Raw genomic sequence first — 27,393 nt, forward strand, 5'->3', positions numbered from 1 at the left:
TACAACAGTGGCAGAGCCATAAGGAGTCGCCAGGAGGAGGTGACTGCGCGCATCCTGGCCCTCCACCCCCTGCCGCCGACAGGTCCTTTGGTTCTGCCACTGAAGAATTCCCTTTCCCACTGGCACAGCTGGAGGAAGTTTTGTGACCATGTGCCTTGGGCCCCTGTGCGCCTTGCTCCGAAATGTCTCCACGTGCTGCCTTTGCCTCCCGGGAGCCCCAGTGCCGCAAGGGAAGGGTTGCTGCCAGCAGCCAGCTCTGAGTGCCCCGTGCACAGGAGGAGCCTGAATTACCTGCCCTGGTTCAGGCCGGCTCTAGGGAAAAGGGCCAAGGCTGGCCAAGAGGTCAGGATGGCCGAGCGGTCTAAGGCGCTGCGTTCAGGTCGCAGTCTCCATGGGAGGCGTGGGTTCGAATCCTACTCCTGACAGGCTTCTCTCTGCTGGTCTTTTCCCTGGCCAGACTGGCAGTGGAGAGCCTCAGGCCTGGACTGTCCTCTCATCTCAGTCTGTGCTCCTCAGCCAAGATCATGCCTCCTGGTCAAGCAGCTAAGGGGAGGAGGCCCTAGGCTCATCCCTAGGTGACCTCAGATGAGCTCCCTGAACTGGCTCTGTGCTTGCACCTCTGCCCTCCCCAAAGAAAAGAGGTCAGGGCCTCTGGGCTGACACCCATTTCAACCCCTGCCTACCTAATAAGCTCTCATCCTCCCACCTTTTTCTACCTACTCAAAGGCTGCCATTAAATTAAATCCCCACAAAGCCTAAGGACTCAAACGCTACTGCTGGATCCCCACAAAGCTTTCCCGTCTCCCGGCTAAACCACGCCTGTCCCCTAAGCTTCTGCTGACAGGGTCAGTGCCCCGCCAGGGGCAGGCCCCAGCCCGGCAAGCTGCACTGCGAATCCGTGCTTAGCCTACCCCTCACAAGGACCACCAGGGCCTGTCCAGCAGAGCGGCTACCCTCCCAGTCAGTCCCCAGTGCAGGGCAATTAGGCCCTGCTGCTGCCAGACTCTGCGTTTCTCCTTGTGGAGGTCCACCCACCCAGACCATGACGTCCCAACTTGGATACAAAGCTGCTGTGGCAGACCATGTCCAAAGGTTTGCTAAAGACAAGCCACGCAGTGTCCCCTCTTGTCCCTTCACCCGTGGATGGACTTAGTGAAGACGACTTGCTCCGTGGCCTTCCAAGGCACTGAGGAGAGGCTGAGTGGCCTGTGGGTGCCCAGGCAGTCTTTCTTCCTCTGTTTGGAGTCTGGTGCAACCCTTTTCTTGCCCCAGTTGCCAGGATCTTCCCCTGCTCTCTGCTCCCCAATCTGCAGAGCCCCCCGAGAGGTCTGTTTTCTGTCTTCCAGGCCCTGTGGCACAGGCTATACGTGTCAGTCCAGGATCCGGCACTGACGAGCGGGGTTTCAACCCAGAAGGTTTCCCTGACCTCGGCAGTACCTCAGCTGCCAGCACAGCCATCCCTACTGGGAAGAGGGGCAGCTGGGACTAAGGGCATCGCCGCCATGGTTTCAGCACAAGCATGTCGGTCTGTTACCACGCAGAGGCCAGCAGGGACAGCCCAGGCTCACGGGATTTCAGAGCACTGATGTCACCTTCTCAGAAGGGCCACTGTCAGGAAGAGGAGATGCAAGCAGGGTGGCATCAGGGGGTGCGAGAACATGGGATGATTGAGGGAGATGCTGAAGGAGCTGGGTTTGTTCATCCTGGAGAAGAGGAGGCAGGGGGGCATCTAGTCGCGAGCTTCCACTAGGTAAAAGGTAGTTTGTAGGGAAGACAGAAGCAGCCCCTTCTTGGAGGTGCACAAGGAAAGGACAAGAGCCACTGGGCGCAAGTTGCTACAAGGGAAGTTCTGATTTGATATGGGGGGGGGAGAGAGAGAGAAAAGACCACAGTGAGCATGGTTTTGCACCACAACAGGTGGATTGTCCAGCACTGAGGTTTCCAAACCTCAACCGGACAAGGGCACAAGCAGCCTCAGGTGACTTGTGCTGGGCAGTTAGGCGTGCACTGAGCTGGAGGTTGGACTAGAGACCTGCAAGCTGCCTTCCAACCTAAGCTTTCTACGACTTTCTCATTCTTTGCTGCTGTTACTGTTTTAAATTAAAACCCCGTAATTCATGCGTTGGTGGAAGAGGCCATCTTTAGGGCTTTAGAGCTCAAACGTTGTCTCTGTGTGGGGGGCTTCTTCATAGGAGAAAGGGCTGTGGTGGGAGAGTTTCCTGCTCGTGCGACAATCCCACCTCACTGCCTGCCCTGGGGAAAGGACCGATTTGGGAAAGGGCCTTTGCAGAGATGCTTTGTTCCTGGCTTTCTTGTTAAATGCGTGCAGAGCAGAACAGAAGTGTCCAGGTGGACCGTATGCTGGCAGCCCGAGAAGGATGACTTCTCTTTCTCATTCTGGCTGGGTTGTTTCCTAAGTGTGTCGTCTGTCAGTAGAGGAGAGGCTAGGAGAGCCGGGATTGTTTAGCCAGGAGAAGACCACGCTCAGGAGGAACTAACTTATCAATGTGTACAAAAGCTAGATAACAATGATGAATTCAGAAGCCTGCAGCTGGAATCTTCCCAGGGCTACTGGGAAGCTCTCAGGGCAGAGATGAAGAAATTTCAGGAGTCTGGTGGCAGGAAGGTGGACAGTGAAACTCTGGGAGAGGAGAAAGAGAAGGGAGCGAGGGTAGGGGCGATCCTTCTCTTGGAGCTCAGCAGTGAAGGATTTTCTTTGGAAAGCTGCTGCCTTACCTGTGGAGTCACTGTGGGACATGCCACGTAATGTGGACAAAGTCTCGTCTAACCCCAGGTGATTTGCCCGATAGTAGGCAAGGGGACAGCACTGTGAGGGTCAGCTGAGACACGGGGGCAACAACACTAGGGACCAGAGTGGTGGTATTCAGTACTTACTTCCTGGAAGCACATCTGTATTGGGTCACCCCTTTTGAGTACTAGGATGGAGAGGTGCTTCCTACTGCAGCGGGTTCTTTCCGAGCTCAAGCAAGAGTTTTCTGGTCTGGGCTGAAGAGGAGCATGAGTGAGGACACACGATGCACGGTGCAGCTTGTGTGCTGAATGGGACAGTGTTACTAGTGACTATAGCCTGAGGAGAGGAGTTGTAGCTCACAGGCTGCTTTCAGCTCACACCCCCCCCCCCCCACCGATGGCGAGCGTAGCTATCAGCCATGGTGAAATTTAGCCGTGAAGGACACCTGCAGTCAGCTCCTGAGCGCTTTTGATGGAGGGCCATCTCTCTGCTCAGGTCATGGCAGATGCTCAGGAGACTCTGGGGTAAACTCAGGCAAACCGTCAAGACTGCACACTCCTGCAAGGGGAAGAGACTCAGGTCTGCAGGGACGTGGCAAAGCTCAACAGCAAGGAAGGACCCTTGTGAGCTGGAGGGAAGTGCTGGGAGGGAGGCAGGAGTGAGGGCTGTGAGGACGTTGCTGGTGCTGATGCTGCTCAGGCAGCACCACAGCCTGATTCTGCAGTCCTGGAGGCCAGGCAACAAAGGCAGGTTTACCAAGAAGAAGAGGAGGCCAGAGAGTGCGACCGCTCCCTGCAGTGTGGAAAGAGGAAACGGTCCCTCTCGGGGGGTCTCCATAGCCACGTGGACCCAAATGGAGCTGTTTTGCCCAGCAAGTCCATCGCGGAGGCCAAAAGCCTGCATGGCTTGCTTTTTTAGGAGTAGCTTGGAGCCACGGTGCGTATGGCCTTCAGCCATGCTGATGTTTGGCTGTGAAGGACACTGCAAGTCATCTCTCGAGTGCTTTCAGTGGAGGGACTCAGGCTGACCCTGAGAGACATCTCTCCCTACAGGTCATGGCTGACGCTCAGGAAATGGTGGGCTAAGTTCCGGGAGAACGTGAAGATGGCACAGTCCCGTAAGGGAGAAGAGGCTCAGGTCTGCAGGGACGTGGCAAAGCTCAACAGCAAGGAAGGACCCTTGTGAGCTGGAGGGAAGCACCGGGAGGGAGGCAGGAGTGAGGGCTGTGATGATGTTGCTGGTGCCGGTCAGGCTGTGCCACAGCCTGTTCCGTCACGAACCTGCCTCTGGCTTTAAGTTCCTCCTGAACATGGTCTCCTGCCGGCTAAGCAAGCGCACCTCTGTTAGCCTCTTCTCTAAGGTGCGGTAGGCGAAGCACTCATTGGCAGTGCAGCCTGTCAGGGTAGGTCCTGCCACTGGCCCTGCGAGCGGAAGTTCCCCTGAGGGAACTGGCCTTGTTCAGCTGGGAGACGGGAAGGCTTTGGGGGGATCTAATAGCAGCCATTGAATACCTACGAGAAGGTGGGAGGATGAGAGCCAATAGGTACGGAGTGTACATTGCTGTTAGATAGCAAGAAGAACCTGTCAATACACAGAAACGCGTTGTGGCTTGCAGCCAGGAAACCATTTCTAGCAACAAAACGGTAGCTCTGATCTGAAGTCCGCGGGTGATAAACGGGAGATTGCCCAGGATTTCAGCGGCTCTTACGACACAACTGAAAACTCCGATGACCTTGTCAATTAAGAGTGAGAGAGCTAAGTAGCCTTGTGGGAAAATGTACATTTCAAACACATTGGCACCAGAATGTTGAAATGGAAGCCAGTGCATTACAAATAAATAAATACATAAATAAACAGATGGATAAATAAATAAATAAATAAATAGAGAGAGGCGGCAGGAGCAGCACCGGCAAGGGGCTGAGGAGCAGAAAGAGCCACCCCCACCCCTGGCCAGGCACCTGGAGCACAGCACGGTGGGGAGTGCTGGTAGAAGCGCCCAAAGCAAGAGCCCCCCACCACTCCGGGAGAGGGACTGGGGGAAAAAGGGCCTTAGCAGAGGATGGTTTCGATCCATCGACCTCTGGGTTATGGGCCCAGCACGCTTCCGCTGCGCCACTCTGCTTCCTGCAGCAGCTCTTCAGAAGCCCTCCCTGCTGCTCCCAGGCACTAACACCATGAGCCCTAGAGTTCAGTGGGGTTTCTGTTCCTCCTGCCCACGGAGGAAAGACGTCTTCCCAGGAAGCCCAAAACCTGGGCTGAAGCCTCCCTCGTTTGCCCTCCTGTCACCATCTCCTGCCCATCACGCGCAGCGTTGAGAGGGGAGTGTTTGTGTTTGCCCCAGCTGAGCTGCCTCTGCAGGGGAGGGCAGAAACCTCAGAGTGAGGGGGGAGCCTGCCTGCCTGTGCTGCGCTCAGAGCACCCGCGTCCCAGCGAGCCGATGAGGGTCTGCTGCACTCAGGGCCAGGAAAAGGCTTTTACTCCCCTCCACCTGGAGCCACACGCGTCTCCTGCACACAGCGCTTTCCTCGCGCGGGCTTGGCCAGCCCTGGCAGCCCACGGCTCCCAGTGGCTTTCTGCCCTGGAGAGGCGGCTTCCACTTCTGCTGGTGACCAGCTGCTGACACACTTCCTCGGAACAGCTGCCCAGGCCAACCCTGAACAGCTGGCCTGGTGTGACCCCAAGAGGCCAATGCATGCTCTCTTGCTGCCTTCCCGTGGACATTTTGGGCAGCTGCGTTCCAGTCTGCAGCAAGGGAAGGCGGAAGCCCCAAAGCAACTCAGGCCTGCTGGCCCTTTGCTGTTCCACGTGCCTGGGTTGCGGCAGGGCATGCTGCCAAGGGGGAATGCCTCCTCACGCGGAAGCACTCCGGGAATGGCTCTGTCTCTTGCAAACTGCCATGTGTTCACCAAACACAGGAGCCGCACTGGTCTTCTGCAGACTAATGTTGGAAGCGGGAGCAGGGTGGGCACTGCTTCCTCTCTGGCTCGTGCAAGGGGAAGGGAAAAGATCACTGGGGAAGCCCGTTCCTGCCTAGCGGTGGTGAGCAACTGTCTGGGCGAAAGCCACCTTACCTGTGAGACGGTGGAGGAATGCGTGAGGGTGTGACACTTTGAGAGCAGTGCTGCAGAGGGCACAGTCAGCTTAAACCTGGCCTGGAAAATGGGCTTGTTTCCCTCCCTCCCCACTTACAGCTTATGCCAGCCTGGTTTGGGTTGTCGCAGGCGGAGGAAACGAACGTGGCACAGTCCCTTGTGGTGGAGAACCCGTGGAGGTGCTCTAACTCCATTTCAGTTAGTGAGAGAGAAAATTAAGTCTTTCATGTCACTCTTAGGCCCTTGTCACTCTGACCTGTTGATCCATCTAACTATTGCACAGTGGACCCATGGTTTTCACATGCTAACATGGAAATAGGCTTGACATTGTCAAGTCTGGCAAGAGTAACGAGGGCTCCCGGGTTTGGCCTCCTTACCGAACTGCTGTGACCCAGGTGTGGGGTCGCTGTGGCTCTACGGTCAACTGCTAGCCGTTCGAGGGTCAACGCTGTGCACTATCAGCGGCTGTAGGACTGAGTCCAACTGCCAAGGGCCCAGCCACTGCCTGTGCTGCGCTCACCTGCGGCTCCCAGCTCGTCCTCATCTGTGGCGCAGCCCTGCCTTTGCTGCCCCCTGACAGCCTGATGGCTGCCCCTAACACTGCACCAGGCCCAAGGAAATGACGGAAACGCCTCCTATCCATCCCTGGAGCAGTAGCTTGGATTTCAAGCAGGGTCAGCCTCAACCTCGTGACTTGAGTTATCGTCACCATCCAGACAAAAGTGTGCACAGGCAGACCTCTACAGCGGTTCACCCTCGGCCATAAAACTTCCTCCTTCCCCCCAGTCACCTACGTCCCTCCAGTTCCCTTCACCCCACCATTTGCCCTCCCACATAGCTCACCCCTTCTAACGCCTCCCCTGAGTTCTTTCTCGGGCTCCCTAGAGCCGGACACCAGCACACAGTGCCATTTGCGTGTTTCTTTTTTCCGCTGTCTTGGAACTTCAAGACTGGGGTCCCTGGCTTCCTTGCAGTCTTTCCTTTTCAGCTCCTGCTCTTGGACGGTCTGCTTTCTCTTCTGTCTTAAGAGACCTGACACATTTGCCCTCCACCACCAGAGGATGACTCGCAGAGCTCCCTTCCCTTCCCTTCCCTTCCCTTCCCTTCCCTTCCCTTCCCTTCCCTTCCCTTCCCTTCCCTCCCCTTCCCTTCCCCTCCCTTCCCTCCCCTTCCCTCCCCTTCCCCTCCCTTCCCCTTCCCCCCCCCTTTCCTTCCCTTCCCCTCCCCTCCCCTCCCCTCCCCTCCCCTCCCCTCCCCTCCCCTTCCCTTCCCTTCCCTTCCCTTCCCTTCCCTTCCCTTCCCTTCCCTTCCCTTCCCTTCCCTTCCCTTCCCCTCCCTTCCCTTCCCCTCCCTTCCCCTCCCCTCCCTTCCCTCCAGCCACGGAAACACCAGAGGGAGAGTCAAAGCATGCTCCGCTCCAGTGCTCCAGTGCTCCAGTGTCAGCATATTCCAGATGCCACCCCGACGGCCAGGCGCTGAGAGCTGCAGCCGTAGCCCGGGGGTTACGCCTCTGCAACCCTGGATGCAGGCACTTCTGCTTCAGAGTGCAGGTCCCAACCCGGCTGCTTAGGGCCCTCAGGCCTCAGAGGCAGACAGGGAGAAAAGACTCCTCACCCTGGGGAGGCAGCTGGAGCTCTGGGACTCCCCCAGATCTGCTCCCTCCACAGGGCTAGGCACCTGCTGGTGCCTCTTGTCCAGTCCACCTCACTTCACAGCGGGCACCAGGAGGTAAGTGAGACACCTCCCCTGGAGTCCCAGGTGTGGCAAATGTGCTCTGAATGTGCTCCTCTCTTTGTGGGTGCTCAGCTGTGGTGTGATCAAGGCATGGAAAGGAAACTCCCCTCTCCCAGTGCAGGCTGGCCCTGAAACTCACAACAAGCTGGATGACATTGCACAGGACACGAGAGCACTGCTGCCAAGACGTTTGGAGTAGGTAGCTGTGGCCAAGTGGGGAAGGTGATGAATGTGAAATCCACGGAGGTTGCCCCACACACGTTCAAATCCTGCCAGCGACAGGGTACCCTCGCCTTCAGGGCTGCCTGGACTGAGCACACTCCGGCCCTAGACAAAGCCCCACAGCCACGGTCCCACCAGCTGCATAGCATGCCCAGTGAACCCTCCATCCCTCTAGTCATCCTCGGCTTCCCCCAGAATTGCCATGCGGCATGGGAACCACCTTTCTGCTTTCGCAGCCGCAGAGGCTCACAGCTTTGCTGACAGAAGGATGCTCACCTATGGGGAGGGGTGGGTTTTCTTCCAAGGGACACGTTTTCCCGCGGAGCCTGAGCCGAGAGGTGTATGCTTCCGTGATGGGAAGGGGGGCCCCCTCCGCAGAAACACCTGCAGGTTTTTGCAGCCACAGGAGAAAAAAATGGGGGAAGGGAAAGACCCTCCCCAAATGCCGCTTCCTATTCTTTTTCCTGCTGCTGCATCAGTCTCCCCTCTCAGACTCCCGGGAGAGTCCTGAATGCTCAGAGAGGGTCACATGGTGCATGGGAGGAGCAGGGGGGAGGCGCAGGTCTGCATGCGTTGGTGGTATAGTGGTGAGCATAGCTGCCTTCCAAGCAGTTGACCCGGGTTCGATTCCCGGCCAACGCACACGCGCTTTTCTTCTTCCAGGCGCCTGCAGAGGCACCTCCATCTCTTGCTAGAAAAGAGCCCAGCTTTCACCAACAAGTTCACATTCCCTGGAGGAGCCTCTCCCTTTACTACATGCACAGGCAGGACAGGACGGGCCACCCCACAGAGCCCAGGAGAGACAGCCCTGGCTTCAGCAATGCCTGCCTTGGTGAAAGCGCATGCAAGCGAGTGGAGCACAAGAGCTGTTGAGGATGGGGGCTACAGTCAGGACCAGGAGTCAGGCAGAGACCAGCTGCTTGGCAGGCAGCTGTGCTCATCACGGTGACAGAAGCGCTGGCAGGCACATGCCTCTGCCCCACTTCTCCCGCAGCCACGTCAGTCCTGCCCCACCCCTCCCTGCACACAGCCTCTGGCAACTGCTCCACATTCCCCACCCCAAGCATCTCTGCCTGCTCCCAGGCCTGTAAGAGCGGAAATCCCCCAGCCCCGCTGCTGGTTCCCACAGGGACAGACCCACCCAGGGACTTCTGTTGAGGCACTCTCCAGGCTGCACTGGTTGTACCGGGGTCTGTGCCTGTCCTGAGAGAGCCAAAAGCACTGCAGCCCACCCATGCCGTTCACAGCAGGGACATGCAGGCGTGTCAGGGATCACCCTGAGGGCTGCGGTGAGCAGAGCAGCACAGAGGGAAGGCGCTGTCCCCACAGCCCTGGGGCGGAGGCATTAGCCTCCGCTCTGCCCTGATCCTCGCTCCTCAGATACCCGCCTTGGCTTCTCTCAGCAGAGTGTCTGGGCCATCTCCTCACCCGTGGAGCAAGGCCTTTTAAATTTCACTCTCAGCCTTCCCTTCTCACGCGCAATTTGGATTCAGAATGTTCATGTTGGGTTCCGTCGAGCCTTCTTGAGAGAGCAACAGCTCTGCGTGGGTCTTTTTTGTTTGTGTTCCTTCCTTCCCTGGAAGGGTGGGACAGTGGAGACACAAGAGGTAAGAAATGAAAGAGAGCTGCCCAGGGGGAAGCTGCCTCAGCGGGTGCTGAAGCCCTGGAGCAGGAGCCCAGAGAAGCTTGGACTCTCCTTCCTTGGACGGATTTGGAACTGAGTCACCTGCCCTAGCTTTGGCGCTAGTCGTACTCGGGGTGCGTAGCTGAATTAGAGACCTCCAGAGATCCCTTCCAGTCCATCTCATTCCACGAATCGACAGCTGCCAGAGAGCGCTGTGCTCTCCTCCCACCTCTGCACCACAGCAGCAAGTGAGCCTCAAGGCCACCAGTGGAATGGAGCTGTCCTCTGGTCTTCTGGGGTGTGCACCTGCCTAAGGAAGGACTAGCAGCCTCCCTGCCTAAAGAAAGGCAGTCTCCTGTGCACAGAGCCAGGCTTACCAAATGGCGGGCACGTGCATGGAGAGAGAAAGAGGCGGTGGCAGTGCCTGAGGCCGTTGCGGTGTAGTGGGTCTTGCGGGGAAGAAATCAAAGGCGCCCAAGCACGCTGCAGGGACCTGCTGACCCACGAGTCTCTTGTGGTGTCCTTGCTGGTTTACAACAGTGGCAGAGCCATAAGGAGTCGCCAGGAGGAGGTGACTGCGCGCATCCTGGCCCTCCACCCCCTGCCGCCGACAGGTCCTTTGGTTCTGCCACTGAAGAATTCCCTTTCCCACTGGCACAGCTGGAGGAAGTTTTGTGACCATGTGCCTTGGGCCCCTGTGCGCCTTGCTCCGAAATGTCTCCACGTGCTGCCTTTGCCTCCCGGGAGCCCCAGTGCCACAAGGGAAGGGTTGCTGCCAGCAGCCAGCTCTGAGTGCCCCGTGCACAGGAGGAGCCTGAATTACCTGCCCTGGTTCAGGCCAGCTCTAGGGAAAAGGGCCAAGGCTGGCCAAGAGGTCAGGATGGCCGAGCGGTCTAAGGCGCTGCGTTCAGGTCACAGTCTCCATGGGAGGCGTGGGTTCGAATCCTACTCCTGACAGGCTTCTCTCTGCTGGTCTTTTCCCTGGCCAGACTGGCAGTGGAGAGCCTCAGGCCTGGACTGTCCTCTCATCTCAGTCTGTGCTCCTCAGCCAAGATCATGCCTCCTGGTCAAGCAGCTAAGGGGAGGAGGCCCTAGGCTCATCCCTAGGTGACCTCAGATGAGCTCCCTGAACTGGCTCTGTGCTTGCACCTCTGCCCTCCCCAAAGAAAAGAGGTCAGGGCCTCTGGGCTGACACCCATTTCAACCCCTGCCTACCTAATAAGCTCTCATCCTCCCACCTTTTTCTACCTACTCAAAGGCTGCCATTAAATTAAATCCCCACAAAGCCTAAGGACTCAAACGCTACTGCTGGATCCCCACAAAGCTTTCCCGTCTCCCGGCTAAACCACGCCTGTCCCCTAAGCTTCTGCTGACAGGGTCAGTGCCCCGCCAGGGGCAGGCCCCAGCCCGGCAAGCTGCACTGCGAATCCGTGCTTAGCCTACCCCTCACAAGGACCACCAGGGCCTGTCCAGCAGAGCGGCTACCCTCCCAGTCAGTCCCCAGTGCAGGGCAATTAGGCCCTGCTGCTGCCAGACTCTGCGTTTCTCCTTGTGGAGGTCCACCCACCCAGACCATGACGTCCCAACTTGGATACAAAGCTGCTGTGGCAGACCATGTCCAAAGGTTTGCTAAAGACAAGCCACGCAGTGTCCCCTCTTGTCCCTTCACCCGTGGACGGACATAGTGAAGACGACTTGCTCCGTGGCCTTCCAAGGCACTGAGGAGAGGCTGAGTGGCCTGTGGGTGCCCAGGCAGTCTTTCTTCCTCTGTTTGGAGTCTGGTGCAACCCTTTTCTTGCCCCAGTTGCCAGGATCTTCCCCTGCTCTCTGCTCCCCAATCTGCAGAGCCCCCCGAGAGGTCTGTTTTCTGTCTTCCAGGCCCTGTGGCACAGGCTATACGTGTCAGTCCAGGATCCGGCACTGACGAGCGGGGTTTCAACCCAGAAGGTTTCCCTGACCTCGGCAGTACCTCAGCTGCCAGCACAGCCATCCCTACTGGGAAGAGGGGCAGCTGGGACTAAGGGCATCGCCGCCATGGTTTCAGCACAAGCATGTCGGTCTGTTACCACGCAGAGGCCAGCAGGGACAGCCCAGGCTCACGGGATTTCAGAGCACTGATGTCACCTTCTCAAAAGGGCCACTGTCAGGAAGAGGAGACGCAAGCAGGGTGGCATCAGAGGGTGCGAGAACATGGGATGATTGAGGGAGATGCTGAAGGAGCTGGGTTTGTTCATCCTGGAGAAGAGGAGGCAGGGGGGCATCTAGTCGCGAGCTTCCACTAGGTAAAAGGTGGTTTGTAGGGAAGACAGAAGCAGCCCCTTCTTGGAGGTGCACAAGGAAAGGACAAGAGCCACTGGGCGCAAGTTGCAACAAGGGAAGTTCTGATTTGATATGGGGGGGAGGGAGAGAGAGAGAGATAAGACCACAGTGAGCGTGGTTTTGCACCACAACAGGTGGATTGTCCAGCACTGAGGTTTCCAAACCTCAACCGGACAAGGGCACAAGCAGCCTCAGGTGACTTGTGCTGGGCAGTTAGGCGTGCACTGAGCTGGAGGTTGGACTAGAGTCCTGCAAGCTGCCTTCCAACCTAAGCTTTCTACGACTTTCTCATTCTTTGCTGCTGTTACTGTTTTAAATTAAAACCCCGTAATTCATGCGTTGGTGGAAGAAGCCATCTTTAGGGCTTTAGAGCTCAAACGTTGTCTCTGTGTGGGGGGCTTCTTCATAGGAGAAAGGGCTGTGGTGGGAGAGTTTCCTGCTCGTGCGACAATCCCACCTCACTGCCTGCCCTGGGGAAAGGACCGATTTGGGAAAGGGCCTTTGCAGAGATGCTTTGTTCCTGGCTTTCTTGTTAAATGCGTGCAGAGCAGAACAGAAGTGTCCAGGTGGACCGTATGCTGGCAGCCCGAGAAGGATGACTTCTCTTTCTCATTCTGGCTGGGTTGTTTCCTAAGTGTGTCGTCTGTCAGTAGAGGAGAGGCTAGGAGAGCCGGGATTGTTTAGCCAGGAGAAGACCACGCTCAGGAGGAACTAACTTATCAATGTGTACAAAAGCTAGATAACAATGATGAATTCAGAAGCCTGCAGCTGGAATCTTCCCAGGGCTACTGGGAAGCTCTCAGGGCAGAGATGAAGAAATTTCAGGAGTCTGGTGGCAGGAGGGTGGACAGTGAAACTCTGGGAGAGGAGAAAGAGAAGGGAGCGAGGGTAGGGGCGATCCTTCTCTTGGAGCTCAGCAGTGAAGGATTTTCTTTGGAAAGCTGCTGCCTTACCTGTGGAGTCACTGTGGGACATGCCACGTAATGTGGACAAAGTCTCGTCTAACCCCAGGTGATTTGCCCGATAGTAGGCAAGGGGACAGCACTGTGAGGGTCAGCTGAGACACGGGGGCAACAACACTAGGGACCAGAGTGGTGGTATTCAGTACTTACTTCCTGGAAGCACATCTGTATTGGGTCACCCCTTTTGAGTACTAGGATGGAGAGGTGCTTCCTACTGCAGCGGGTTCTTTCCGAGCTCAAGCAAGAGTTTTCTGGTCTGGGCTGAAGAGGCGCATGAGTGAGGACACACGATGCACGGTGCAGCTTGTGTGCTGAATGGGACAGTGTTACTAGTGACTATAGCCTGAGGAGAGGAGTTGTAGCTCACAGGCTGCTTTCAGCTCACACCCCCCCCCCACCGATGGCGAGCGTAGCTATCAGCCATGGTGAAATTTAGCCGTGAAGGACACCTGCAGTCAGCTCCTGAGCGCTTTTGATGGAGGGCCATCTCTCTGCTCAGGTCATGGCAGATGCTCAGGAGACTCTGGGGTAAACTCAGGCAAACAATCAAGACTGCACACTCCTGCAAGGGGAAGAGACTCAGGTCTGCAGGGATGTGGCAAAGCTCAACAGCAAGGAAGGACCCTTGTGAGCTGGAGGGAAGTGCTGGGAGGGAGGCAGGAGTGAGGGCTGTGATGATGTTGCTGGTGCCAGTCTGGGCAGATTCTGTCACGAACCTGCCTCTGGCTTTAAGTTCCTCCTGAACATGGTCTGCTCCCGGATAAACAAGGGCAACTCTGTTAGCCTCCTCTCTAAGGTGCGGTAGGCAAAGCGCTCTCTGGCTCGGGCATGGGGCCGTTGCCACGCACTCTCCGTTGCCCGGGGCCCTCCAACTTCTGCGCTCTTTTCCCTCCTCCACTATATGTTTCAGCCTTGCCTCCGTCCTCGAGAGATGTCTTGCTTCAGACCTTGCCCGCCACGCCCCTGCGGCACTTCTGGCCCAACCCCACTTGCAAGCAGCTGCAGTGAGCCCTGCATCGCCCGCTGCGCTGACTCGACGGTTGCCATCCAGGCCTCCCCGGTCGTGGTGACCCTGCCTGGCCCCATCCTCACCTCCTTCCCTCAGAGCACAGCCGTGGGATCCTCTCTGTCAGCTGCTGTTGGGAGCTCCCTCAGTGCTGCGGGGGTGCCCATCACCTCTGGGGGCTCCCTTGATCTGGGTGCGGCCGGCCTGTGTCTGCCTCCCCTGCGCTGCAGTCTAAACTGCTGAAGCCAGTCCGTCCTCCCCTTCGCGGCCACCACCCAGGACCCTGGAAGGAAACGGGGAGCCGAGACTGCAAGCACAGCCACGGCTCGCAGATGAGCTGCGTGCCCCCATCCCACCCAGGACGAGGGAACGGGGCCCGCTGCTCCTCGCTGCATGGCCGCTCTTGCCATGCTGCCGCTGGCTCTCTTTTACTCTGAGCTCCTGCGGAGCGTTCTTGGCTGAATCTTCTCTTGGTGGGGGGAGGGTACCTGGGTTAGGAATTGCTGTTGCGGGGACGTGATTGCCACAAGGCAGAGGTGAAAAGGGAAAAGGCAAGCACTTTGCATGGTGCTTGTGCTGGGGAAACGAGCAATTGCCTGTGCTTCACTGAACCCCGGAAACGCGTGTCCTGTGGTGCTTCCCTGCCTTTTTTCTTCCTTCCCTCTCATTAAAGACGTTGTGCAGCATAGCTGGAGACTTGTGGTGAAGTTCCTGTCTCCTCCAGCCTCCCTTAGCTGCCTGCTGGACTGCTGCGTGCCTTTCTCGGCCTCCCGGAACGAGGGAGACAGACTTACTGTCTCAGAGGGCCGTCATCAGTGGTGTGCAGTCTAGTTGGAGGCCGGTGGCTAATGGTGTCCCCCCAGGCTCAGTACTGGGTCCCACCCTGTTCAACTTTTTCATCAACGACCTGGACGAGGGGACGGAGTGCATCCTCAGCAAGTTTGCTGACGATACCAAGCTGGGAGGAGTGGCTGACACACCTGAGGGCTGTGCTGCCATACAGAGAGACCTGGACAGGCTGGAGAGTTGGGCAGAGAGGAACCTCATGAGGTTCAACAAGGGCAAGTGCAGAGTCCTGCACCTAGGGAAAGATAACCCTAGGCAGCAGTACAAGCTGGGGGCTGACCTTCTGGAGAGCAGCTCTGCAGAGAAAGACCTGGGAGTGCTGGTGGGTGACAGATTGACCATGAGCCAGCAATGTGCCCTTGTGGCCACGAAGGCCAATGGTATCCTGGGGTGCATTAGGAAGAGTGTTGCCAGCAGGTCGAGAGAGGTGATCCTGCCCCTCTTCTCAGCCCTGGTGAGGCCTCATCTCGAGTACTGTCTGCAGTTCGGGGCTCCCCAGGACAAGAGAGACATGGAGCTACTGGAGAGAGTCCAGCGTGGGGCTACAAAGATGATCAGAGGGCTGGAGCACCTGCCCTAGAAGGAAAGGCTGCGAGAGCTGAGCCTCTTTAGCCTGGGGAAGAGAAGACTGCGGGGGGATCTTACCAATGTATACAAGTACCTGAAGGGAGGGTGTCAAGGGGATGGGGCCAAACTCTTTTCAGTTGCCCCGTGTGACAGGACAAGAGGCAATGGGCAGAAACTGAAGCACAGGAAGTTCCGCCTGAATGTGAGGGGGAATTTCTTCACTGGGAGAGTGACGGAGCACTGGACCAGGTTGCCCAGAGAGGTTGCGGCGTCTCCTTCTCTGGAGATCTTCAAGGCCCGCCTGGACGTGACCCTGTCTAACACGCTCTAGGTGACCCTGCTGAGCGGGGAGGTTACACTAGATGATCTCCAGAGGACCCTTCCAACCTTACTGATTCTATGATTCTACTGGCGTGAGCCCAGCAAAGGGCCATGAAAACATTACGGCCTTGGATCATATGTCATGCCAGGAGAGGCTGGGAGAGAGCTGGGCTTGATGAGCTTGGAGGAGAGAAGGGAGGGCTCGGGGCAGACCTTATTGGTACATGCCAATACCTGAGGCAGTGGAGGGGGCAGGGGCAGGGGCAGGGGCAGGGGGGTAAAGAAGAAAGAGCCAGCCGCTTCTCAGCGGGGCCCCATGACGGGGCAAGCGGTAGTGGCAACAATCTGAAATGGAGCAAATCCCACCTAAACACGCAGAAGACAACTCTTCTACTGTGAGGGTGCTCAAACACAGGAACGGGTTCCCCAGGCAGCTCGTGCAGTCCCCGTCCTTGGAGACGTTCTCCACCTGACTGCACAAGGCCCTGAGCAGCCTCCTCTGCTGGGCCCTGCTTTGAGCATGGGGGTGGACTAGACGATCTCCAGAGGATCCTGCCCACCTCAGCTCTTCCGTCGTTCTGTGCTCATTGGATCATTTCGGGGGAAGAACAGAGCCGGAGGGGCAGGGAAGGAAGGAAGGCTGGAGTGCCTGAAGCAATCTGCCCCACAGCAACGCACGGGTGCAAAAAATGCAAAGGCGCTGAGGAGAGCCGCCAGCGAAGCAGCAGCTTGAGGTCCCACGGAGGTCTGACCTCACAGCTGCAGTTTCAGAGCACAGAGGGAGGCAGTGCCGTCACTCCTGGGGGCTCCCTTCTGCAGAGCTTTGGCTCGGGGGGAGGCCGTGGGGCAAGGGAGGCAGGTTGGAGGTGTGGTGCTGGGAGAAGTGCTGTGCTGGGGGTGAGACCGCCTTCTGAGGCATCCCCTGGGGAGCATCAGGCAGCTCTGCTTCTCCTCTCACAGGCTGCCCAAGCAAGTAGGGGCCACCCATGCACTGGTTTAACACCCTTCCCGGTCAGGAGGACGTCCTGGATTCACCTTGTAGAAATGCCTGCAAGAAGTGCCTGCCTTTTATCACAGAAAGCTCCCTGTCCAAGACGGATCACCCAGGACGTTTCTGGAGGGCCTTGACGACCAGTTCCGGACACAGGCGACGGCAGAGCTGAGGGCAGGCGCTCGGCTGGACCTCACCTTCACAAACAAGGAAGACTTAACTGGTTGGGACCGTGGCGGCTGGGAGCAACCTTGGCACAGTGGTTCTCATGGGATGGAGTTCAGGCTGCTGAGCGGAGGAGAAAAAGCCCAAAGCCACGATCACAGCCCCGGCCTTCCGAAGAGCAGGCTCCGGCCTCTTCAGAGATCTGCTTGGAAGAATCCCGGGGGACACCCTCCTGGAGAGAAGAGGGGTCCCGGCGTGATGGCTGAGTTTCAAGGATCACCTCCTCCGAGCTCCAGAATGGTCCATCCCCACAAGCAAAGGCAGCAGGAGGCCCCGCATGGGCGCACAAGGAGCTTCTGACGGAACTCCGACATTAACGGGAAGCGGACCGGAGGCGGAGGCAGGGCCACGTGAGCTGGGAAGAATACAGAGACTCTGTCCAAGCATGCAGGCATGGGGTCAGGAAGGCCAAGGGCCACCTGGGCCTTACGTGGTAAGGGAGTTGGCCGATGTCATTGTGAGACTACACTCCACTGTCCGTGAAAGGTCACGATGACGGGGAGAGGTTCCTGAGGACTGGAAGAAAGCAAAGGTCACCCCTAGGATCCCAAGAAGGATGATCCTGGAGAACTACACTTGGGTGGGCCGCGCCTTGATCCCTGGGAAGGTAATGGAGCGACTAATCCTGGAATCGTTTTCAAAGGAAATGGACCAGCCACAAAAAGGCATTGCCCTGGAAGGCGGGAGCAAGAATTTCCACAGAGGCGCCACTTTCAGGAATGATGCTACGCCTTTTGCAAATTCCCTTTGGGAAAGCAGCACTTCAGGAAGAATGGGGACACGAGCCCACTATCCCTGGCACGCCTGAGGCCAGGACGCTGTCTCCCCTGAAGTCAACAGCAGGGTGACTCATGTTTTCCCGGAGTTCAGGGACTTTCCTAGCTCCGGGAGACCGATCCAGCGTTGCTGTGGAATGAAAAAGGCCTGGACTGGTCACGCTATCGCTGGCCCCGCACAGACAGCCCTAAGCCTGTGGCTCGCTGCTCCGAGCCACTCCTGAAAAGCAGGCCATGCAGGCTTTTGGCCTCCACGATGAACTTGCTGGGCAAAACAGGCCCGTCTGGGTGGGGGTCACTTTCAGGGAAGGACGCAGGAACCTCTTTGGTCTCCCTCCTACAGCTTCATCTGCTTCTCTGCCCGAGGTTCCCCACCGCCCAAGCAGGGCGCAGACCCCCAGCTGGAAGAAGCACAAAGGCCCGCTGCAGTCCCCTATGCCCAAGGCTATGCTGAGATCCTCCAGAGTGGCTGCTTGCCCTTTCCACACCAGAGGGAACCAATCTGCTCTCTGGCCTCGTTTTCCTCATCATGAACCTGCCGTCCTTCCCAGGCTCCAAGGTGGCCAAAACTGGCTGTGGTGCTGCCTGACCAGCACCAGCACCAGCACCAGCACCAGCACCAGCACCAGCACCAGCACCAGCACCACAGCCCTCACTGCTGCTTCCCTTGAGGTGCTTTCCTGCAGCCCTCCAGGGTCCTTCCTTGCTGTTGAGCTTTGCCACCACCCAGGAGACCTGAGTCTCTTCTCCCTTACGGCACTGTGCAGTCTTCACGTTCTCCCTGAACTTAGCCCACCACCTCCCGAGCATCTGCCATGTTCTGCAGGGAGAGAAGTCTCTCGCGGTCAACCCGAGTCCCTCCACTGGAGGCACTCGAGAGCTGCCTTGAGGTGTCCTTCACGGCCGGAGAGCAGCACGGCTCATGGCCACGCTCACCACGGGGAGAGGCGGACGAGCCAAAGGCAATCCACGTGACGCAAAGCCACTTCAAACCTCTGCGGACAGCTAGCCTGAGGCCTCCTAGTTCCCAGGCCGTATGAGTCCACAGTGGTGGCTGCTACAATGATTAGTTATTGCAGTGTCTACTCGAATGAATCCGCAGATTAATTATTCCATCGTCAACTTACAGAAAGCGAGAGGAAAACATCTCAGGTTGGAGAGGTAAGGGCTCATTCACCAGTGTCCAAAGTGACAGGCTGCAGCACTCCTGGTTGGGATTTGGAAAAAAAGGGCCTTAGGAGAGGGTGATTGCAGTCCATCAGCCTCTGGGTAATGGGCGCAGCACACTTCTGCTCTGCCAGTCTGCTCCCCCAGCAGCTCTGGGGATTACTTCACAAGCCCTCCCTGTCACTGCTGGGCACTGACAACACCAGCACTTGGGTTCAGCAGAGTTTCTGTTCCTCCTGTCTGGTCCTAGGCCCATGGAGGAAAGACGTCTCCCCAGTAAGCCCACAACCTGGCCTGAAGCCCCCTTAGTTTTCCCTGCTGATGCCATCTCCTGCTTATCATGCACAGCGGAGAAATGGGTTTTTTGTGGGTTTGCCCACAAAACCAGAAATGGGTTTGCCCCAGCTGAGCTGCCTCCACAGGGAAGCATAGAAATCCCAGAATGGAGGAGAGCCTGTCTCCCTGTGTTGTGCTCAGAGTACTTGTGTCTCAGTGAGCTGATGAGGGTCTGCTGCACTCCGGGCCAGGAAATCCTTTTACTCCACCTGGAGTCACATACATCTCCTTCATGCAACTTATTTTCCCCAAGGCAGGGATAGCTGAAGCTGGGCCTGTGTCTCCTGGGCTCTGTGGGGTGCCTCAACCTGCTCTGTGTATTCTACAAGTCTGCAGCAAAAGGAGTGGTGCCCCATGGAACATGAGGGTTTACCACTTATTGGTGAAAGCTGGACTGCTTTTTAGCAGAAGCTTCTTTTGGAAGAGATGGAAGTGCCTCTGCAGGTGTCTGGAAGAAAAAATGTATGTATTCAGTGGCCAGGAATCACCTTTGGTCAACTGCTTGGAAGGCAGCTATGCTCATCACTATACTACCGATGTGTGTGGGCCCAGGCTTGGCTCCTGTTCCTCTCAGTTCACAGACTGGCTCTTCCTCCTTTTTCCTTTTTCCTTACACACACATTCTCCCCTCTTACAGTCTCTCCAGGCTCTTCCTTACCCTGTCAAACCTCTCAGCACCAGGGGAGCCATAGGTTGCTTGTGGTCTTTCTCTTTAAGCTCCTGCTCTTGGGTTCTCCGCTTTCTGTTTCTCCTTCAGAAGCTGACATGTTTGCACTCTGCCATCACTGGATGCCTCCACACAGCTCCCCTCCCTTCTTCTCCTCCAACCATGGAGATACCAGAGAGACAGTCAAATCGTCCTCTGTTGCAGCATATCACAAATGCTACCCGGATGACCAGGCACTGGGAGCAGTAGCCATAGCTCTGGGGTTATGCCTCTCAAGGCCTCTCAAACCCTGCATGCAGGCACTTCTTCTTCACAGTGGAGGTCCCAACTGCAGTGCTTAGAGCCCCCAGCCCTTATAAAAAAGTAGTCAGAAAAGGCTCCTCACCCTGGAGAGGCAAGTAGAGCTCCAGGACTTCCCCAGCTCTACTTCCTCTCCAGGGATGGACAGTGATGCTTCCTGTCCAGTCCCTCTGAATCACTGGGACCACTACATGCAAGGAGGGCTAAGTTGCCTTCCTGATGACCATGGACTCTGTAAGGAGGGGCACACTTCAGAGCCCAAGGAGAGACTGCCTGGCCACTGTGTTGAAGACAGCTGTGGGGACAGCATGCCCTAAGCCCTCCCTCAAATCAGCTCGCCAGGAAAGCCAAGAAGTCCTGACAATCTTCCAGGGCTGACAGGCCTGGAAGGCAAATCTGAAGCAGAGCTTTGTCAAGGAAGAAAAGTCTTGGGCCCTGGAAAAGAGAGGACTGCCAGAGAATCATTGCTCTAGCCTGCACCATCTCCTCCCTAACATCACCTACCCTTCCCCCCCTTCAGCACGAGTTTGCAGTAAACCACTACAGCTCCTGTGTTTGGTGAATATAGGGCATTTTGCAAGGGTCAGAGCCATTCCCCGAGTCCTTCCAGGTGATGGGTATTTCCCATCAGAGCAGTGTGCCCTGCCAAAACTATGTGGTACAAGAAAGGGCCAGCAGGTTTCAGTTGATTTGACGGGTACTGATGTTGTGGCCAGGCCACTCTCCATCAACTTTGAAAGGTCATGGAGAACTTGAGAGGTGCCTGAGGACTGGAAGAAAGCCAATGTCACTCCAGTCTTCCAAAAGGGCAAAAAGGAGGACCCAGGAAATTATAGGCCAGTCAGTCTCACCTCCATCCCTGGAAAGGTGATAGAACAGTTCATTCTGGATGTCATCTCCAAGCATATGGAAGGAAAGAAGGTGATCAGGCATAGTCAGCATGGATTCACCAAGGGGAAATCCTGCTTAACCAATTTGATTGCCTTCTATGATGGCATGACTGGCTAGGTAAATGAGGGGAGAGCAGTGGTCATTGTGTACCTTGACACAGCAAGGCTTTTGACACTGTCTCCCATAACATCCTCCTAGATAAGCTCAGGAAGTGTGGGTTAGATGAGTGGACAATGAAGTGGATTGATAACTGGCTGAATGGCAGAGCTCAGGGGGCCGTCATCAGTGGCACAGAGTCTAGTTGGAGACCTGTGGCTAGTGGAGCCCCCCAGGGCTCAGTACTGGGTCCCACCCTGTTCAACTTTTTCATCAACGACCTGGACGAGGGGATGGAGTGCATCCTCAGCAAGTTTGCTGATGATACCAAGCTGGGAGGAGTGGCTGACACACCTGAGGGCTGTGCTGCCATACAGAGAGACCTGGACAGGCTGGAGAGTTGGGCAGAGAGGAACCTCATGAGGTTCAACAAGGGCAAGTGCAGAGTCCTGCACCTAGGGAAAGATAACCCTAGGCAGCAGTACAAGCTGGGGGCTGACCTTCTGGAGAGCAGCTCTGCAGAGAAAGACCTGGGAGTGCTGGTGGATAAGTTGACTATGAGCCAGCAATGTGCCGGCAATGTGCCCTTGTGGCCACGAAGGCCAATGGTATCCTGGGGTGCATTAGGAAGAGTGTTGCCAGCAGGTCGAGGGAGGTGATCCAGCCCCTCTTCTCAGCCCTGGTGAGGCCTCATCTCGAGTACTGTGTCCAGTTCAGGGCTCCCCAGGACAAGAGAGACATGGAGCTACTGGAGAGAGTCCAGCGTGGGGCTACGAAGATGATCAGAGGGCTGGAGCACCTGCCCTACGAGGAAAGGCTGCGAGAGCTGGGCCTCTTTAGCCTGGGGAAGAGAAGACTGCGGGGGGATCTTACCAATGTGTACGAGTACCTGAAGGGAGGGTGTCAAGGGGATGGGGCCAAACTCTTTTCAGTTGCCCCGTGTGACAGGACAAGAGGCAATGGGCAGAAACTGAAGCACAGGAAGTTCCGCCTGAATGTGAGGGGGAATTTCTTCACTGGGAGAGTGACGGAGCACTGGACCAGGTTGCCCAGAGAGGTTGCGGTGTCTCCTTCTCTGGAGATCTTCAAGGCCCGCCTGGATGCGATCCTGTCTAACATGCTCTAGGTGACCGTGCTTGAGCAGGGTTGTTGGAGTAGATGATCTCCGGAGGTCCTTTCCAACCTTACCAATTCTGTGATTCTGTGATTTGAAACATCATCTTTCTCTTGCTGCAGACTGAAATAGAAATGCCTAAAAATATCCATGGAATGGCAGCAAGAGAGCATCCATTGGTCACTCTAGGCCAGCTGTTCAGGGTCGGCCTGGGAAGCTGCTCTGAGGAAGTGTTTTGGTAGTTGATCACCAGCAGAAGTGGAAGCTGCCTCTCCAGGGCAGAAAGCCATAGGATCTCCATTAACCTCTCACTCTGATCCAAAGAGCATTTCCCTCTGTCCAGAGCTTACTTGTCATTGCCAAGTGTCTACATTTATATTTAGAATAAAAGAATGGATTGACAAACATTCAGCAGCTCCAATGACATCTGTTCCGTAGTTGATTTTCCTCATGGCTATTGGTTCTGGGATTCAAGTCAAGAAGTTGTCATGAATGGCATAAAATGCAGTACAAAGTTATTCTCTCTTTTATTTTCCTGAACAATAGTTTTACATTAGTTCTTTCCCTAAGAAAGTGCGTGGTTAAATTGCACTCTTAGTGAGCTTTCTCCTGTTCTTAATGACTTACAGAAGCTGGACACATATGCACGAATGCCATCGTTGCATGTAAGCTGCCTTGGAGACCAGCTGGGTGGCCTAACTTGGAATGATGGAAGACTGGCACACATGTCCTTCCATTGCAGGAATGAGAGGCCAAAGCTGTTGCTTGTGTTACAGAAGAAGTATTGGGCTGTGGAGAACCTCAAGAGAGGTCCTGCTTCTGTGGAGGGTTAGAAGGAATGATTGTAGCAACAGATTGTGTAGAAGGGATTCTGCTATGGCCACTGCCAGAGGTGAGAAATGAAATGTCTCCACATGGAGGCAGTAGTATGTGTGGAGCTTGCAGACTTCTTTGCTTCCTCACAAGTGAGATACGCGGGTGAATCAAGGTAGGTTGCAGCCCAGCTGATCTGTGGGCTCCCACAGATTACAGCCCATGTGGAAAGCTGCTACTGGACTTTCCTCTACTGCAAACAATATTGGGGGGGGGATGCCTCTGGCTAGGAGCACTGCATGCAGGAGTGCAGGATAGCCTGGATCCTCTTGTCCCCAGTTGCCTCTTGCCTCTTAGTTGACCCCCCGACCTTACAGTCTGCTCCACAGTTGACTGGGGCACCCTGATCTCTCCAGTAGCCAACACCTCCATGTGACAGGCATGTGGGGCACATGAGAGGAGAGAGACCTTCAGGGACAGATGTGCAGGGAGGTTGCAGGCCTCACAGGAGTGCACCTGCAATCGTATGTCCATTAGCTACAATTAAAAGCTTCGATGCTGAAAGAACCTGACCAGCAGAAAGCAAAGGAACCCCTCAGAGAGCTGGTGGCTGGGCTGCAGATGTCCAGATTTCATGATAAATGACATGGGCATGACAAATTCTAGCCTTGGGTGAGACAGCAAGGCAGATTTATGTGCTCTTTTGGGAAATTTCTTTGGACTGGTTCCTCAGATCACCCCATGTGCTAGAGCAAAGATGATCCTGGTGGTATGCATTGGCCTACAAGGGGGTGGTGCCAGTGCTGCCCAGCCTGATGGGCTTGCCTGGTTACCTGTTTATGACATCATAGTCTCTGGTCATGATCAGTAGGAACCCTTCGAGGAGACAGCCAGCTTCGGACATGGTCAGTCATTTGACTTCCCCTGGCTTTCAAGTCAGGCTTCTCTTTTAAAACTGCAAGGTGTATTTGGGGAAAACCCCACAGACTTGTGACTGAAAGGAACTGCATGATCCAGCCCCTGATTCGAAAAGAAATCATGAGAAACAAGTCTGTGTTACCTGTCAACATCAGCCCTTGTGAGGCTGCTGTGAGTAGGACCAGTGGTTGGAAAGAGGAAGTCTCATTGTAGTAAATGTCCAGTAGCTCTTTGAGGTCGGAGGGCATTTTCTCATTTGTCATATGCTTGGAGGGTCACATTATGTTCACGATGTCCCTGGGACACATTCCTCAAGGCTCCAGCTTGTTGCAACCATGGGTTTCCTGCTTGAAATATCTCAGTCCTTGCTAAAGGTACACCTAGAACATATCTCGAGCTGTGTGAGTTTACCTCTTGCCTTTGCCCAGCAGCATCTCTAGGCTCATGCAGGGAGTGGGCTTGAATGCTAATTATAAATCCTGACCTCACTGAGGTCCCTGCCAAACACCGGAGTCATCCTGCTCCAGGCTCAGAGAAACTGCAGTGCTGCTCAGGGAGAACACCCTGAAGCTAAAACAGCTTTCTGATTTGATTTTCTAATCCCAGTATTAAAGTATGTGGCTCCTCCTTTCTATTTGTTGTTACCTCACAGAGATGATCTCTCATTGTTGTTCCCCACTTACAGGCACCTAGATAAGTATAGTCCACTACGTGGCTCCCCAAACCCAGACCACTGCTTCTGCATACTCCCTCCCACACCACAAGTCTATCTCAGCACATGTGGGCCAAGATTGTCAGGTACAGGTAGTCCTCCTGAGCCCAGAGACCCATGTTTTGGCGTCCTCAGCATCTCTTCCAGTCTTCCCCACCCATCCTATCCTGGGAGGCACATACCAAATACCTCAGCTTTTCACAGACTCACACCACACACCACTCTTCCACTTCCCTGCACTACATACCCATTCTACCCCTCTTTTTGCACTACCCCTCCCACAAAAACATGCACTGATGTAGGACTTGGACGCCCAGTTAGCTGAGGGAGTCCAAGACTCTCTCCACTTGTGTAGCTTCTGTCAGTCTGCTCACAGAGGTCAGGCAGGGGAAAGGACAATCTTGCAAATAAAGCGTGGAGATGGCTGCACCTCATCCTGTAACTTGTGACCGATCATACTATGCCCATCTTACAAGGCGATCCAAGTAACACTTCTGTCCTTTGTGGTGCTGTACATTAGTACATCTAAAAGGTAGATAGCTGCAAGTGAAAGGCAAGAGGAGAGTGTGAAGTGTCCTTGTTTTAGTGATTACAATACTATGGATATAGTCCATTCCTCAGCCAAAGCATGTTTATTTCTTGCAGTGGATTTACAGTGGAGTTGTAACATGTGTCCACCCTGAGGGCTGCAATAACTGATCGACTTTGTAGTGGCTCCAAGAGATTTTTTTCTCCTGGCCCTTCCAGTCTCCTCCTGAACAAACACACTTTGCTTTGCTCCTGTGCAGTGAGACATGTCCTCCCAAAAGCCCACTAACCAGAGCACCCAGTTTATACTGCTGACCCATTGTGGATGCCAGAACCCAAAGGAGTCATGGTGTCATAGGGATGTTTCCACCTGGAGCATATTGCAAGGAACACCACAGCAAAGGGCCAGGAGGAGCAGCATGCCCCCTTTCCCTCTCCCACCCAGCTACTGAGGAATTCTCCAACTTCGCAGACTTCTTTGCCAACACGGATATGTTTGAGAGCCTCCAGCCTGTAATGGAAGATCCCACCCAGCAAATAAGGGATGTCATGGTGTGTGAAGGGCTCAGTTCGAGCTCAGTCAGTGAGCCTCAAAGGTATTCCTGTTGGACAGAGTGGAGTCATTTCTGCTCTGGTCGGTACCCTGCCTCACCCAGCTCAGGAGGAGAACAGAAAAAGCAGGTCACAGGCAAAGCTGGTCAGGACCCTGAGTGGAGCATACTAGAGAAAACTACTGCCCAGATTGCATGCAGGGAGGAGAGGAAGTGGATGGAAGAAGTGGTGAGGGTTTTTCACCCAAAGGTAGGTCTCTTCCAAATCTCCTGGCACTAAGACCTTTTGCAAAGAAGAAAGCCACCACAGACACACTCCAATTTCATTGGAAACTAGTCATATTTTGTTGCATAGAGATATACCCAGCAAGATCTTGTCCTTAGTCCCTTCACTGTGGACTCACACATATCTATACACACAATCAGCTCCTTGTCAGCCCCTCCTCTGAACCCAGCACTTTGTGTTTGGGGCATGGGGGAGCTGGAGAGGAAGATGATGGAGGCTTTCTTTTCTTGGCCTCCATCACTTGAAACTTAAGTCCCAGCATGGGCAGGAGGACTCCTCAGAAGCCACTCATTAAATAACTGCAAGTTTTTAAAATAGGAACAGAGCTATAGATAAGGAGATTAACATTTTGCAAGTTCTGCTATGTTCTGAGCCTTTCAGGGTGGATGTGACTACCTCAACAAGATTCTTTTTCTACAACTACTCAACAATAGAAGCTTTCAGAACCCATAGCTAGAGCCTAGAGTTCCCAGAGTGCAGACAACAGGCAGTCAACAGATGCAGTAGTTTGCACAACAGTTTCCAGTCTCTGTTTAGATCTTCTGAGAACCTTATTGGAGGTAGCAGGGGATTTCTGGGAATCCTCTGAGGAACTAGAGGGTGTTTGCTGCTGACAGCTAAGGAGAGCTAGGTAAGGACATCTACAGGAGACCTTAACGTCTCCTGAGAAGCTCTAGCAAGGTCTAGCTGTTGCTAATGAGCTCTGTCAGTCACCCCTGATCAGAGGGAGTGGGGGCCTTTGTTCCAGCTGACCCTTGATTAGAGGGGCTCAAGCACCCTTTTAGCCATTGCTGGGAAGAGGCCTATGTAAGATCCAGGCTGAGAGCACAGCTAATAGAGGCAGCTAACAGCTATAGCAGTTTTTGCAGGAGAGTACAAAGAAGGGGTCTGTGTCTTCATTCTCCAGTCAGAACAGCATGCATATGTTCACATATGATTGTGATGTACCGCAGGGTGTGTTCCCCAGTAGCTGTTGGAGTTGCTGTCTCTACCATGTTGGGAGGCTTCTAGCCACACAGACCTTCTGATGGAAGATGCAGCTGTACAAGTTTTAGGCTGCAGGGGGTGGCTGGTGCTTCTCTGTGATGCTGGGGCTGACAGCCATCTTTCCTGCAGAAGGTATGCTGTTGATAAGTTGCATCAACAGGTAAAGCAGCTATAGGAGACAGTCCACAGGCTCTGTAGCATCAGAGAGGAAGAGCAAGAGATAGATAGGGTATCCTCAGAGACGCTACAGCTTCAAGAGTCACAACCTCTGACGGCAGTGGAGACTCACATAGAGGTTATGCCTCTGTGACAGTAAGTGGTACTCCAAGGAAGGTGAAGGCTGCAAGCTGGTGACTTCTGCCACCAGAGGGAATGCTCCTGCTCCTCCAGAAGACTTGCAACTCACAAACAGATTAACTGCCCTCACAGCTGGGGAGGAGCTGGTCTTGCTTTCTTGTGAAGCATCTGGGCCAACAGATCCATGTGACATGCAGGAACACCCGGAGAAAGTGACGAGTGATGGCAGTGAGTGACTCCCTGCTGCAGGGGACAGAGGCACCCATTTACTGATATGATCTACTGTCTAGAGA

At 55.2% G+C, this 27,393-nt stretch overlaps 4 non-coding genes across 4 annotated transcripts; 3 read left to right on the forward strand and 1 right to left on the reverse strand.

Moving 5' to 3' along the window:
- Positions 1-342: 342 nt before the first annotated feature.
- Positions 343-425, forward strand: TRNAL-CAG (transfer RNA leucine (anticodon CAG)). The gene has a single exon. It is a non-coding gene; the product is annotated as a tRNA-Leu (tRNA).
- Positions 426-4,802: 4,377 nt separating this feature from the next.
- On the reverse strand, positions 4,803-4,874 carry TRNAM-CAU (transfer RNA methionine (anticodon CAU)). The gene has a single exon. It is a non-coding gene; the product is annotated as a tRNA-Met (tRNA).
- Positions 4,875-8,370: 3,496 nt separating this feature from the next.
- TRNAG-UCC (transfer RNA glycine (anticodon UCC)) lies at positions 8,371-8,442 on the forward strand. The gene has a single exon. It is a non-coding gene; the product is annotated as a tRNA-Gly (tRNA).
- A 1,856-nt stretch (positions 8,443-10,298) lies between these two features.
- TRNAL-CAG (transfer RNA leucine (anticodon CAG)) lies at positions 10,299-10,381 on the forward strand. The gene has a single exon. It is a non-coding gene; the product is annotated as a tRNA-Leu (tRNA).
- The last annotated feature ends 17,012 nt before the right edge of the window (positions 10,382-27,393 follow it).

Source organism: Rhea pennata, chromosome 10 (genome assembly GCF_028389875.1).
Source record: "Rhea pennata isolate bPtePen1 chromosome 10, bPtePen1.pri, whole genome shotgun sequence".
Taxonomy (NCBI): domain Eukaryota; kingdom Metazoa; phylum Chordata; class Aves; order Rheiformes; family Rheidae; genus Rhea; species Rhea pennata.